A 12,004-nucleotide genomic window follows, 5' to 3' on the forward strand; every position below is an offset into this window, starting at 1 on the left:
TGACCATAATTTATTTAAAATGATGAAATAATATTTCTAACAATATTTTCATGTCTCGGGTAATGTCTGGTTGTTCGGTTTCGCATCGTTCCGTTAAAGCGTTTAATTGTCCCGTAAAGCGTCTTTTGTGCATCTTTTTGTAACGAAATTAATTCCAACACTTAGGGAAGTGTCCAGGACCATTTAGTCAATACTCTGTATAATATGAGTGTGTTAAAAGCTGAATTGTTACTAAAAATGCGGAATTCTGTAATTAAATTGCGTTTTAGGCACTTTCCGGCGCTCAAACTATCACCTAGTGACATAGTCTTATGGTCCTCGCTTCCCTACACTCCATACTGGTGTAGTGTTTTATCCCTGGCCCATACTGGCCTAAAAATAGTATCTGTCTAAGTGCTGGCATTGTCAGCAAGTGTCTGAGTTATTCGCTCATTGTACTAACTGTGCTTTGTGCATCAGGTTTGTCACTAAGAGTCTGTATGAAATAATTGAAGTGACTGTATGTAAAGAATGCACATGTATGTATATAACATAAATCAGTAAGCAGTTTAAAGCGTCAAATGTAATCAAGCACAGTCATTAAGCACATAATTAGAGTTAATTAATTTGTACGACACCTGCAATTGTGAGGGTTGTCACATTCTCCCCCCGTTAAGAAAATTTCGTCCTCGAAATTTGTACTACCTTAACTCCTTAGGGTTTCATTATGTATGTATGCATATGAATAGCACCGAGGCAGATAATCACCAAATCGAATTAAACCCTATTCACATCAAGTGAGTCCAAGAATATATATAATATCACGAATTAAAAGGTATGTGCTTTTAGCATTTGGTGTCGAAGGTACAAGACGTATCGACGCATAGTCTAGTGTAACCCAGTTAACAGGGGTTCCACAAAAGAGGAGTTTTGTCCGATAGGATTCTCAAATGATTGGTCGTAGTATGCAAATTTTCACAAACCATAGCATCCGCTATATGAACTCAAAATCAACAACTTGGAGATGAAAATGACCTGTCAACTTTCAAATAAATAAATGGTAAGGATTTGTGTGTTGACATTCTCGAATTGCGAATATACACTGAATGAAATACAAGTGAATCTGGTGTATCATTGTCTTGATTCGTAGTTGCATCAGGAATGTTGGAATGACTTAGTTCAAATAAAATTATATGTAGTTTTGTGTAAAACGATCGACCATGATTAGCACAAGCTGCAAATTTGCAATGACACCACAAAGTGACGAAATGACGAGAAATAATAATGGTGACTGAACAAGTTCACCGTGTCCGAAATCAAATGAAAGTGTACTGAGACAACCTGAAGATTTGATTTACACAATGTCATAAAGTTTCCAGCTGAACAAAGAATATCAAAGAGCCACTGTTTTTGAACGAAGGTGAAAAAGTATTAAATACCACAAGGTATTCGATTAGTCAATGAAAGTATCGTCAGGAGGTACATTGGGCTTATGAAATGAATCTATGTACCATTGCCTTAACACACAACTGTGTTGAGACTACTTTAATCATGATAAACAAAACGGATTTAGTGCAAGTCAATAAATAATCAAATCCGTGTATGAGGTGCGTAACGAACTTAGCGCAAGCTTCAATTCTGTGAAAGTATCACCGCAAGGTATCGACATCAACAAATGATTTAGTGGAGTCGTAGGCCAATCGAGTCCACTATGTCTCGAAACAAAAGGACCTTTGCAAGAATATTTGAATGTGATGTTCCCAATACATCACATGGCGTCTCAAATCAAAACATATGAAATGGATAAGTTCAAGCAGTTGAACTTATTTTCAGCATAACCCGACAATAAACGTATGTACCAATAAGGGAAATCTCAGCATGGTTAAAAAATAAACCATGAATGTATCTTGAAACAAAAGAAGTTTTCGAGAAAGTGTGTTGACTTGATAGAAAAAGAGTCAACCGTTACAATAATGTAGGCCATTCGAATCACAAACCAGTAGTTAGATTTAGCAACATAATATTCGAATTTTCAATGAAGCGTTCGAAATGAAACCGTATGCGTAGCAGATGGTGCACGCGTAATATGTGAGTTTCCAGGTGATGAAACAATGAGTATGAGGTAATGACCATGTATCGAAGCAAATGTGTGTTCGCTCTTAGCAAAGAAAATCAAAGCGATGCAACTACTTTAAGGGGAGTAGAGATGCAAACATCTACTCGGCTAGAAGCAAAAGTGAAGATTTTAACGAAAGAATTTCAAGTACTTTCTGTTCTGTTAACTGAAATGGCATATATGTCAGGTTAATAGTGTTCGATTGAGTTAACAGATATGGTGTCTAAGTAACAACCTTTACAAGTTTGGACCTGGGTTCCCAAGGGTCCTAAGCATATGTTTCTAGATCCTCAAGGTTTCGTATTCTGTGTAACTCGGTTTTGTGCATTGTGTAGGAAACACCATCTTTGTGTACGTTTAAAAACAAGTTATTGTCCCACAATTTCCCCCGATATGCTTTCTTCCTGAATCCATTGCTAACGACACTCGATCATCAATCAGTCGTGTAATAGTAGTTAGATCCTCACAGATAGTTAAGTAAGAAATTTGTTAATTCTCAGCAAGAGTTACTGACTCTTGCGGGTTAGTTCGTTCGGCTCTTGATAGTCGATGCCTATTTGAAAATTACGTCCTCTTTTTTTTTGATGAGCAGAAATCTGGGTTACCCAAAAGGGAATTTTTGGTCTGTTATCTTCCTTCTCCATCAACTTCTGAGCTCGAACTGCCAATTCTTGCATCTCCGAGGTGTAAGTCGCTAAAGTGCATCGACTACAGGCGCAACGCCTTGAATCAAATCGATGCGAAGATTCGTCTTGTCGTTGAGGGGATAATTCTAGCAAGTCTTCAGGGTAGACTTCAGGATATTTCCTTATCACCGGAATGTCTTCGAGTTTTGGTCCTTCGGCTCCCTTGTCCCCGACATGAGCCAAGAAAACAACACATCCTTTACTCAATAACTTTTGGGCCTCCCCGCAATTAGTAATTTGTAGGGGCGTATCCTGCTTCATGAGCCATGGTCGTTTCTTCGCTTGCCATTGTGATGCGGTTATCAATCTCCGCTCGAACACTCGGCAGTTGATCCATTCCAATTACCTTGTCGAAGCTTTCCAACTCAACTGACAGTAGATCAAGTGTAAATTCACGCTCTCCGGGTTCTATCTTGCCGTTTCTAGTCACTGCGTTGACTTCCACTAGCTTCACCTAGCTAGTCCCATCGAGTGCAAGTTATCTAACTTACGTGCTACTATATCAGGTACACTCTCGAATTCTAGAGGTGCGAAACCGAAAATTTGCAAAAGTATTTGGCAACACAGATGCATAACGTTGAGTGATATTGGACGTACCGATATCCATGCTTGGATTCCTGGTGTGCTCCCCTAGCTCTGCTACTGAGCTTTTATCCTCGTGCCTGATTCTTCTTAGGACAGTATCTTCTGAAATGCTTCTTGCTCCCACAATTAAGACAACCTTGAGCACGTTTTTGTCTGTCACTTGTCCTGCCTGGATAATCGTCACTTTCGTCGCTCCCTCCGTGATTCTTGCTTCCATCTTGGCCTCCATTCCTACTTTCAGTAACTTGCCTACAAGTTTCCTTAGGATGCCCTCTCTTGCCACAGTATCACATTTCCCATATTTACATCGCCCGACATGATAGCGTAGACAGTTGTCGCACTTAGGGAGAATACCCATGTAGTCCTTTCCCTTTTTGGCATTTTTCTTGTTACTTGCCTGAGTAATCTTCTTGAAATTTGCGATCTTTCTCTTATTATCCCCAGATGACTCTATAGGAGTCTCCTTTTTCTCATCCGTAGTCGAAAATTTTCCTAGTCTAATCGCTTCTTTAGTGAGTGCCACGCTTGTGTTGATAGCCTCGGTGATCGTTGAAGGTTTAGATGTTGTTACCAGGCTTAGAATCTGAGGTGCCAATCCCCCTATGAAACGTTCAATCTTCCTAGGTTCCGGTTCCACCAAACGCGAAGCAACTTGTGATAATTCGCCAAATCTCTGCACATATTCGGCTATCTTTGGACCTTCCATTGTCAAGTTCCACAATTCCGTCTCCAACTTCTGGACTTCTGCCCTCGAGTAATATCTTTTTCGCATTAGTTCTCTTAGTTCGTCCCACGTCAAAGCATTCGCAACAGTCTCGCCCATTGTTTGAACCTGAAGGTTCCACCATGACAGAGCCCCATCTACAAATAGTCCGGCTATGTACGTGACCTGGTTCCTTGGGGCACATTTGCTCAATCTTAAGACAGAATCCGTTTTCTCAACCCAGCGTACGAAGGCTAAGGCACCCCCAGTGCTGTCAAATTCCCGAGGTTTGTGGTCTAAGAACTGCTTGTAGGTGCAGCCTTCACTATGTTCCGAGCGAAGGGCCTCGAGCTGTGCAATGGCCCGTGAGATGCGCACTTGTATTTCTGCCGCTGTTGTTGGGGGAAGGTTGTTGGCATTGACGTTCCCTTGTGCCGACATCTTCTCAGAAGAAGGTTAGTTAAGTCAGGTTATACTTGTTCAGGGGACGCGTTTACTTGTTTAGTGGTCATATGTACATACACACAATAGGTTATCATACCAACCAATCAAGCAATAGCATAATAATAGCATAACCAAACAATTTGGTAATTTTGCTTAATGAGATCATAGCAAGTAAGCACGTAGCGTTACATATAGATCAATATCGTGCTTAACGAAGACATAGCGTCTGAGCTTTCGCTGGTCATTGGCCGCACAGTATTGTCGCATGTTTTATTATTCTCCGACCACAATTGTATCGTATTTCAAAATGTATCACATCAAGGGGGAAACAGGGTCACCCTACCCTTGCCCAATAAGTATATTAGTGTATCAAAATCACGTAGTCTGAAGTGGTCTTTAAAAGTCTCCACAATCCCGGCTTATCATTAGTGTTTTTACCCAAATGTAATGAAATCCGCAAAATCCAGAAATCAATTATGTTGGTGACTGAGGTGGAGTGGGAAAGAAAAGTAAATCGTTAACATGCGTGAACTCCTCCTCGAGCTTGTCTATACGTCTTAGTAATTAACCGATCTGCCGTTCGACAGTAAAGAAACGAGCCTTAATAACCAAGAAGGTGTAATAGCAGCAGGTGAGTGTGCCAAAGGAGACAGTGATGAATGTGGAGAATCAAAGTATACTGGCAATAGTCAGGGTGGAGGACGTGGTGTCAGCTCAAGCTCCAACGTTCTGCGACTCATATCCTCAAACTGTAACTGTGTAGTCTCCATAGTGTGAGGGTCTAAAATTAGCATAGTGTATTATAGGGACCATCGAAATGGCTCGTCCAGTGCTGTAGGGTTGAAAGTAGCAACAACGCGGCCTGTGAGGTCATAGAAAATGTTGTAGCAGCAATAGGGATCGTTAGGCGGGTGTCGTCCTGGAGTACCTTTCTGCGGTGTGGGTAAGTCCTAAGAGGAAGCGATAGGCATGCTGTTGCAATGGACATCGGTCTCCATAGGAGAGAAGGAGCAATCATCATCGGTTGTGGGTGCAAAAACAAACGTCTCAACCAATAAGGGGATCGTCAAGTGCAGGTACTGGGTCAGATATAAGAGGTGCATTGTCTGGTAAATCAAAAGGAAACAGGGTTATGATCAATCAAGAGTGCAGGATCAACCGGTGCAACATCAAGTTGTCCCACAAAGGTGCAGAAGCTAGCTCAGGGGCAGTCTCCGGGTCATGTAACGGTGTGGCGCCTCGAGCAAGTGATAGTGCAGCAGTCATAACGGCGTCGTCGTCTGTGTCAGTAGTAGAAGGTTGCAGTCCGGACATCTATAAGGCTGTAAATGTCACGGACTCAGAGGAGTCGGAAATCGTGTGTATTCCAGGCGCAGAGGATAGCCTGATAACAGAGGTCTCAAATGTGAAATTTGTAATAACGTTCTCGTCTAACTTTCCATCACCATGTGTGTCGTCAGGAGGACCATCAATAGTCATGTCGACGTCATCGGCTATTCGTCGAGTAGCCTACCTTCGGAAGGAATGTCCACAGGGGGCGTATTGTCGAGGTTCGGAACCATGGTGTGTTCACCATCGGGGTGACCAGTGATGAAGTGGTCATGGATTGAAACAAGAGTAATAGGAGGATTCTTGTCGGAGAAGCCTTCAGCAAGGATAAATCATCCCAAAATCTGGTAGCGCGGACTGTTGTAAGTCGTCGTTGCCCTTGGTCAGCATATCAGGATCACTCTCAGTGTCTGACGTAAATATCTCCGGCGCAATTGCATTCTCATCATTTGTGGTGGTGGCCATAGGGTCATTAATGTCTGACAACCCGCTTTTTTATCAAGGCGACATGTGTATCGGTATATGGTAGTCATAGTATGTATTTCCATAGTAATTACTATTAGTTAGCGTATGCAAACAGTTTCCACATATGCACGTTTATCAATAATCAGCAATTAAGCATGTATGTGATAACAATGTAAGCAAGTAATCATCCTAGTCTTCCCTAGACTATCCCACCCAGTCTCTTAGACTGAACTCCCTAGTCTCTCAGACTAACTCCCTGGTCTCTAAGACCAACTCCCTGGTCTCTAAGACCAACTCCCTGGTCTCTAAGACCAACTCCCTGGTCTATAAGACCAACTTCCCCAGTCTCTAGGTCTAAATCCCTGGTCTCTAAGACCAAACCTCCCAGTCTCTAAGACTAAATCCCTGGTCTCTAAGACCAAACCTCCCAGTCTCTAAGACTAAATTTTTCCCCAGCCTCTAAGACTGAACCTCCCCAATCTCTCAGATTGAACCCCTCAGCCTCTAAGACTGAACCTCCCTCAGCCTCTAAGGCTGAATTATAAACATATATTTTGGAATGTGTATTTGTGCCTTTTGTTTGTAAAAATGTTTGTTCCCTGGATCTGGGCGTTTTGTGTATGCAATGAAAAACATGTTTGTAAAAGCATTTTCGTGAGAGCCCTATTGATCGTAGTCTAGACTCGAGAATGAATCCTAGTTCGCTACGATCGAAGCTCTGATACCAAGCTGTCACACCCTGACTTTTGCGGAAGCGTGGGTTATTTGGTGTGACTTCTTAATACCATTGCATACGATCATAACAACACTATATGATAAAACCAATAGATGTACATCCATTAATTTAAGTTTAAAAGTAGTACAACATAATTGTCTGAAATGACGAGACCAAATTCAAGTTACAAACCATAACATGTTTTAAGGAGTTCAAAAAGACTCAACAAAAGATTTTAAAGCAACCCCGAGTTTAGGACCACGTATCTCGTCCAGGATTAAGATACGCCTCCTAAGCCCTAATGACTTGGATGACATCTTTATTCACAACGCAGCTTAAAAACTCCAACGCCCGCCAGATCCATTTACTAATTCCCTGAAATACATGTCGTTTGAAAAATCAACAAAAGTTGAGCGAGTTCATGTGTAAGTAAGTATGTATAAACCTTTGTAAAAATGTCTGTATGTATGAAAATCCCTGGTATGTAGCAATAAGGAAAAACCATCATTGGGTTGCAAAGCCAATGATAAGTGTGAAGTGATGCAGGAAGACTCAACCCTAGCGGATTTGTGCGTCGGGCACTTAGTCAACTCATGGTCTACTCAGCGGACTCAGTAGTGGGGCTCGCTACACCCAAATAGATCTATCACTAATGTCCCTCGGTCCTACAACGAGGATTAATGGCCTTAAGTGTCATGCCCACCACTCACATGTTCGCGTAATAAAAACCCTCCTTAAGCTAACCATACCATGTAAATAAATGTCTGTAATGTCTGTAAATGTCTGTAACATGTATTTCACCCCCGAGGTGTAAAACTTGAAAATAGTTAAGAGAAAAGGGGGACATGAACTCACAGTATTGCGTCTTCGGTACTCGTAACCCAAATCTCCTCAGCAAACACGACTACCTACAATGGTCTAACGTCTATTAGACGAACGGGTCGTGCCTTGTCTTAATATTTATGTCTTTGGGTTACGTTACTTATATTATTTCGAGTGATAATTATTTGTCAAAATAATTAGTATTTCAACTTAGTCATATGTCGTGTTGGAATATTTGTTCATTCCATATTCTAGTATCAATACTTCTAAAGTATCTTATATACGCGTTTCCTTCCCAAGGATGGGATGTCGGAAATATATTTTTAAGTCCCTTTTAGAGATTATATATATATTTAACCATGTTCGTGTATGAAACCAACCTCTGATACTTCGTATTTTGTGATAAATATTATGACGAGTTTTATCTTTGAAAAACCTTGTCGAAAATATACTAGTAAGCTCTTGTCTAGAAAATATTTACTAAGTGTTAGGATTTTCGGAAATTTCGCCATAGTCTCCTTTGTAAATAGAGGTGTCCATGCTTAATTAGCATATCATTTTCTTTTATATATATCCAATAGTTCATTTTCAATAACCAAACCGACATATCGACATACAAAACATTACATACTTTATTTCAGCTTTATTACTCGAAACCGGACTGTTTTCGAGGGTTTTTCTAAAATAGTTATCCTTCTCCAAAAATTCTCAAATTTTTACAGAAGGTTCTATATGTCCCAAAATTTATTATGTAAAAATATCAAAGTCCAGTTCGTTACCCATATTTTATAGAAAATCATTTTCTCTACTGCAATCAGATTTGTTACTTTCTGATTGCAGTTTACGGAAATATTCACTAGAAATTAACCGTAAGCCCGTTTGACGAAATTCTAGGTGGAGGGTCGTCCTGACAGTGGTATCCATCTACTGTAAAAATTTCATGAGTCGGTTTTACACAGGTTTCAGGTTATGACTTCGAAAACAACACACTTTTTCTGCAGTAAAAATAGTAAACGGTCTTGAAAAATTATGATTCCAGTGCCAATTGTTTAGTTATTCCAAAATACTCATTTTAGGCTTCCGAAAATCCGTTTTTCGATTAAAAATGATCCCGTTACAGCCTGTTGAAGTTGGCTGGAAATCCAACTCAGCAAGCTGTTTACATTGTAGAAGTGACTAAAAGTGCATAAACGAAGATCCTAACCATGGTTTATTGATGAACAAATGTTAAAACTTCAATCATGCTTTAACCCACCCTAAACCATTCAGATTTCAACCTCACACAACCTTTTTATATATGGTTTTTAGGCAGAAAATTAAGTTCAAATTTTAGTTTTTAAGCTTTTGTGTGTGATGAACATTCAACAAATCGTAACAAGAATCAAGGTGGAACAAGAGTATGAAGGGACTTACTACTAGCACAAGGCTAGGGTAGTAATCTTAGGATGAGATGATGGTGAAATGTTGGTGACAAAACTTGAATCAAACTTCCTTGAAAACCTTCAACCTTGCACTTCTAAGGATGAATCCTAAATCTTTGAATGAGAGCTTTTGGAGAAGGAAATGGAGGTGGTGAAGGAATGTGGTGGTGAAATCAGTTATGGAGAGAGGGGGGGGGGGGGTGTGAACCGAAATTAACAGAGAGGAGGGAGGAGATTGGTTGAAATCTTTATGATGATGGAAAATCCTTGGAAACTTGCACCCTCAAGCCCTAATATCATCATTGCCTATCTAATGGCCAATAAGAGTGAAGGTGGTAATATCAAATATCTAAACCAAATATTCTCATTAATTATGGCAGAAAAATCGGTTGGGGGGGGGTAAAGTGTAAATTTTTGGTAACTATTAGGTAATAAGTTAGAAGGTTAAGGGTATTTCCAAGTATAGTGGGTGTATGTCATGTTTACATGGTGCATGGGGATTTTTGTGACCATAATTTATATAAAATGATGAAATAATATTTCTAACAATATTTTCATGTCTCGGGTAATGTCTGGTTGTTCGGTTTCGCATCGTTCCGTTAAAGCGTTTAATTGTCCCGTAAAGCGTCTTTTGTGCATCTTTTTGTAACGAAATTAATTCCAACACTTAGGGAAGTGTCCAGGACCATTTAATCAATACTCTGTATAATATGAGTGTGTTAAAAGCTGAATTGTTACTAAAAATGCGGAATTCTGTAATTAAATTGTGTTTTAGGCACTTTCCGGCACTCAAACTATCACCTAGTGACATAGTCTTATGGTCCTCGCTTCCCTACACTCCATATTGGTGTAGTGTTTTATCCCTGACCCATACTGGCCTAAAAATAGTATCTGTCTAAGTGCTGGCATTGTCAGCAAGTGTCTGAGTTATTCGCTCACTGTACTAACTGTACTTTGTGCATCAGGTTTGTCACTAAGAGTCTGTATGAAATAATTGAAGTGACTGTATGTAAAGAATGCACATGTATGTATATAACATAAATCAGTAAGCAGTTTAAAGCGTCAAATGTAATCAAGCACAGTCATTAAGCACATAATTAGAGTTAATTAATTTGTACGACACCTGCAATTGTGAGGGTTGTCACACAACATGTTGACTGTCAACAGTTTACTGCTCCGACTCAACTTCCCAGAAACAGGTTGCTATTTGATTATGAAAATCTCTGGGAGTCATTCCATTTACTGACAGAGCCGAATGAGGAGGAACTGGCATTCTTATACCAACAACAGCAGTCTCTTTCACAAGAACAAGTACCGAGACCGTTAGTGGTATCTTCGCCCAACGTGGGTTCAAATGATCATGAGACAGGTCCTAGTGGAACTGCACATGTACCCCCAGAAGAAACAACTCCAATATTTGATCAATATGATGACTCAGAATCGGAAACCTATCCGATTTATGACGAGGATCCAAATATTGCGACTTCAAATGCTGTTGATCACATGGGTGACCAGAATATAACAAATTTACAATCGGAAGTGAGCGTACCGGATACAGTCATGCCAAGAACGTTATCTTACCATCCGTCAGAGCAAATCATTGGTGACCTTCAAAGCGGCGGGAAAACCAGCGAACAAATAAACAAAGGGCTTACATTTTTCACTCCTCTGTAGCACCTTTAAAAGAAGAGTTCTCATTAAAATGTTTTATCTTGCAGGTAGAGCCGAAAACTTACAAAGAAGCATTAACCGAAGAGAGTTGGGTAAATGCAATGCAAGAGGAGCTTCTACTGTTTGAAAAGCTTGGAGTGTGGAGGTTGGTTGATCTCCCGGCAGATCAGAAGTTGATCAAGACCAAGTGGGTCTTCAAATGTAAGAGAGATGGTAGAGGGGTTATAGTAAGGAATAAAGCACGGTTGGTAGTCCAAGGATTTAGTCAGCAGGAAGGGATTGACTTTACTGAAGTATATGCTCCCGTTGCTCGACTTGAGGCAAACAAAATCTTCTTAGCGTTCACGTCATGGAAGGGATTCAAAGTCTACCAACTGGATGTCAAATCTGCATTTCTCTACGGGGAGATTAAAGAAGAAGTGTACGTCGGTCAACCACCGGGTTTTACCGATCCTGTACATAAATACAAGGTGTATCTACTCGACAAGGCGTTATACGGATTACACCAGGCCCCGAGAGCCTGGTACGAGACGCTTTCCCAGCATCTGTTGACCAACGGGTTTACCAGAGGGATTGTCGACCCTGTTCACTAAAGAGGTTGTAGGACATCTTCTAATCGTGCAAATATATGTTGATGATATAATTTTCGGATCAACGAACGATCAGTTGTGTAAGGAGTTTGAGAAGGTCATGAAGAAAAAGTATGAAATGAGTTCAATGGGGGAGATGAAGTTCTTTGTCGGGATTCAAGTTGAGCAAATGCCCGATGGAATCTTCATACAGCAGACCAAATATGTGAATGATGTGTTGGACAAATTCAACCCTGGCTACGAATCATGGCATATGTCCAGATGAAAATTGGTGACAAAGTGGATGAAACGCTTTATCGGTCAATCATAGGATCGCTAATGTATCTGACAGCATCACGACCGGACATCATGTATCCAACTTGCCTCTGCGTCCGGTACCAGTCAAGTCCCAGAGCATCGCACATGATAATAGTGAAGAGGATCTTATGGTATCTCAAAGGTTTCCCATGCATCGGCTTGTGGTATCCCTGACGCGGTG

Source organism: Helianthus annuus, chromosome 6 (assembly GCF_002127325.2).
Source record: "Helianthus annuus cultivar XRQ/B chromosome 6, HanXRQr2.0-SUNRISE, whole genome shotgun sequence".
NCBI classification, from domain to species: domain Eukaryota; kingdom Viridiplantae; phylum Streptophyta; class Magnoliopsida; order Asterales; family Asteraceae; genus Helianthus; species Helianthus annuus.